At 44.1% G+C, this 3,763-nt stretch overlaps 1 pseudogene; it reads right to left on the bottom strand.

The window, feature by feature from the left end:
* Positions 1–325: 325 nt before the first annotated feature.
* On the bottom strand, positions 326–2,628 carry LOC147357800 (uncharacterized; annotated as a pseudogene).
* Positions 2,629–3,763: the final 1,135 nt, after the last annotated feature.

Raw genomic sequence — 3,763 nt, 5'->3', positions numbered from 1 at the left:
CAAGTCCTCAGTCCACTTATGCTTCCCTCTAGGGGACAGGAGAGCACAAAGCTCTACCTACACTGATCTCACTGTGTGTGGATCTGCCACTTGGTAGATGCCCAGTATGAGGATCTGCCACTTGGTAGAGGTACGAAAGTCACAATGACATGAGGTCTGTCAAGAGCCCTGGGAGGTCACAGCCTAGCTCCTCAAAGTTTCCTAGGAACTGGCTACCCACAGACCATCTCCACATTAGGGCTGTGCACACAGGTGACACTCAACTTACAGTTGAGAAGTCCATCACAGAGCCAGTTCAGTAAGATGTATTAACTAAGGCAACAGCTCATTCTCTTCTCCTCATCTCATTTGAAGGCCTTTCTCTAGTATGAGTGTTCTGATGACAAACAACGTTAGACCTTCGGCTCAAAGCTTTTTTACATTCACTACACTACTCTATGGGCTGTTAAGTTCTGGCGCTGAGTTAGAGCACACATTTGACAAAAAATACTCCCCCACTTGCTGTGCTGGTGCTGCACTTCTGTGGTGTGAACTTTTTGGTGTTAATTAAGTTGGGTGCTTTGGCTAAAGACTTCTCCACATTTAGTGCACTTGTGTGGTTTTTCTCTGGTGTGAACTCAGATGCGTAATGAGAGTAGAGCTTTGGCTAAAACATTTCCTACATTCACTGCACTCGTAATCCGTCTTTGCTCAAGTATGAATTTTGTAGTGGACTTTAAGGTGGGAGCTTCGCTTAAAGAACTTTCCACATTCACTACACTTGTAAGGCCTTTCTCCAGTGTGAACTCTTCTATGTTTACTGAGGCTGGATATGAACCTAAAGACTTTTCCACATTCACTGCATTCATAAGGCCTCTCTCCAGTGTGAACTCTCTGGTGCTGAACAAGTTTGCTTTTAGTGGTGAAGCTTTTCCCACATTCACTACAATCATATGGCTTGGCTCCAGTGTGAGTTCTCTGGTGTACAACAAGTTGGGAGCTTTGGCTAAATAGCTTTCCACACTCCCTACCTTCATAAGGCTTTTCTCCTGTATGAATTCTTCTATATAAAAAAGCTGGAATTACACCTAAAGACTTTCCCACATTCATTGCACTTGTAAGGCCTTTCTCCAGTGTGAATTCACTGGTGCCATACAAGTACATGTTTGTCACTAAAAGCTTTCCCACATTCACTGCACCCATAAGGCCTTTCTCTAGTGTGGACATTCCAGTGCTAAACAAATATATATTTATAGCTGAAGGCTTTCCCACATTCAGCATATTCATAAGGCCTCTCTCCAGTGTGGACTCTCTGGTGCTGAGCAAGCTTGGACTTTTGGGAGGTTTTCCCACGTTCGTGGCATTTACGCTGCCTTTGTCCATTATGAGAAAGTTCTAAAAACTCAGTGCCCTTTTGCAATTTAATCTAGCATGGTGCTGGATGCTTGGGGCTGGTGCACTGGGACAACCCAGGGGGAGGGCACGGGGAGGGAGGAGGGAGGAGGGTTCAGGATGGGGAACACAGGCATACCTATGGCGGATTCATTTCAATGTTTGGCAAAACTGATGCAATGTTGTGAAGTTTAAAAATAAAATAAAAATTTTTAAAAAAGATGAAAAAAAAAAATCTAGTGCTGGAAATAGTGAGAGATACCAGGGAAATCCTTCTAGCCTCACAGCACATAAAAGCCTTCCCCAGTGCATGGACTGTGCATCTCTTCATAAAGGCCTTACCCACGTCTCTTCTAAAGAGTTTATCTCCACTGTTCTGCTGAAATTTCAAACCTGCTCCACACAGGGTCTGGCCAGGGTTTATTCCCATGTCCTCAGCTACACATACACCACCTTCTACATTCAGGCTACACATGTCCCAGGGAGAGGCTGGGTGGAGAGGTCTATCTTTGAGTTATTTCTCTGTGGCACTTCTACAGAAACATTCTGCTCCAAAGTTCTCTGCTTGACCTTTATTCCATGCCAACAACCCAAGGATACAACCAGTACAAAGGTCTCCAGCATGATATCATGGTACAGGCATCTCTAGGCCTCATCAAGGAGCCTCCATTCCTCCTGGGAAAAGTACACAGCCATGTCCTCAAAGGTCACAGGGCCCTCAATCGTACTCATCAACGCAGCCATTCCAGCCGAGTCTGTAGGCGAAGGAGGGGCCCAAGCACGGCGGCTCCTGTTCCAGCACGGAGACAGATTCTGGCCGAAGGGAGCCCACGCCGAGCCTCAGATCCGTCTCAGGACAGCTGTACCAGCGCCTACCCAGCTCGCTATACCTCAAGGCGGCACAGGGTTCCCAAGATCCCCACCAGGGAACCGATTTCACCAAATGTGTACTGAGTTCACAGAAAGTCGCTTGCAGTTGACCAATTCTCTCAGCTTTTGCTTGTCTGTAAAGCTTTTGATTTCTCCTTCATATTTGAATGAGGTCCTTGCTGGGTACAATAATCTGGGCTGTAGGTTATTTTCTTTCATCACTTTAAGTATGTCTTGCCATTCCCTCCTGGCTTGAAGAGTTTCTATTGAAAGATCAGCTGTTATCCTTATGGGAATTCCCTTGTGTGTTATTTGTTGTTTTTCCCTTGCTGCTTTTAATATTTGTTCTTTGTGTTTGATCTTTGTTAATTTGATTAATATGTGTCTTGGGGTGTTTCACCTTGGGTTTATTCTGTTTGGGACTCTCTGGGTTTCTTGGACTTGAGTGATTATTTCCTTCCCCATTTTAGGGAAGTTTTCAACTATTATCTCCTCAATTATTTTCTCATGGTCTTTCTTTTTGTCTTCTTCTTCTGGGACTCCTATGATTCAAATGTTGCAGCATTTAATGTTGTTCTGGAGGTCTCTGAGATTGTCCTCGTTTCTTTTCATTCGTTTTTCTTTTATCCTCTCTAATTCATTTATTTCTACCATTCTATCTTCTAATTCACTAATCCTATCTTCTGCCTCTGTTATTCTACTATTTGTTGCCTCCAGAGTGTTTTTGGTCACATTTATTGCATTATTCATTATATATTGACTGTTTTTTATTTCTTCTAGGTCCTTGTTAAACCTTTCTTGCATCTTCTCAATCCTTGTCTCCAGGCTATTTATCTGTGATTCCATTTTGATTTCAAGATTTTGGATCAATTTCACTATCATTATTCAGAATTCTTTATCAGGTAGATTCCCTATCTCTTCCTCTTGTGTTTGGTTTGGTGGGCATTTATCCTGTTCCTTTACCTGCTGGGTATTCCTCTGTCTCTTCATCTTGTTTATATTGCTGAGTTTGGGTTGTCCTTTCTGTATTCTGGCAGTTTGTGGAGTTCTCTTTATTGTGGAGTTTCCTCGCTGTGTGTGGGTTTGTACAGGTGGCTTGTCAAAGTTTCTTGGTTAGGGAAGCTTGTGTCAGTGTTCTGGTGTCAGTGTTCTTCTCTCTGGAGTGCAATGAAGTGTCCAGTAATGAGTTATGAGATGTCTGTGGTTTTACAGTAACTTTGGGCAGCCTGTATATTGGAGCTCAGGGCTGTGTTCCTGTGTTGCTGGAGAATTTGCTTGGTATGTCTTTTCCTGGAACTTGTTGGCCCTTGTGTGGTGCTTGATTTCAGTGTAGGTGTGGAGGCGTTTGATGAGCTCCTGTTTATTAATGTTCCCTTGCTGGGAGCCGGCGTGAGGAGCTCCGCCCATGGCAAAGGTCATGAGGAAGGAGGCTCGGCATACACAAAGGCGGGATCGAGCCTCAGGAGTCCCCCTGGAAATTCTTGAGCATCTACCCCCAAAATCAGAGTCTGCTTACTTTCTG

Source organism: Bos grunniens, chromosome 15 (genome assembly GCF_055505025.1).
Source record: "Bos grunniens cultivar Pamir isolate PY7600 chromosome 15, Bosgru_T2T1.0, whole genome shotgun sequence".
Classification (NCBI taxonomy): Eukaryota; Metazoa; Chordata; class Mammalia; order Artiodactyla; family Bovidae; genus Bos; species Bos grunniens.
The sequence above is the reverse complement of the archived record's forward strand: the minus strand, read 5'-3'. Positions and strand labels throughout refer to the sequence as shown.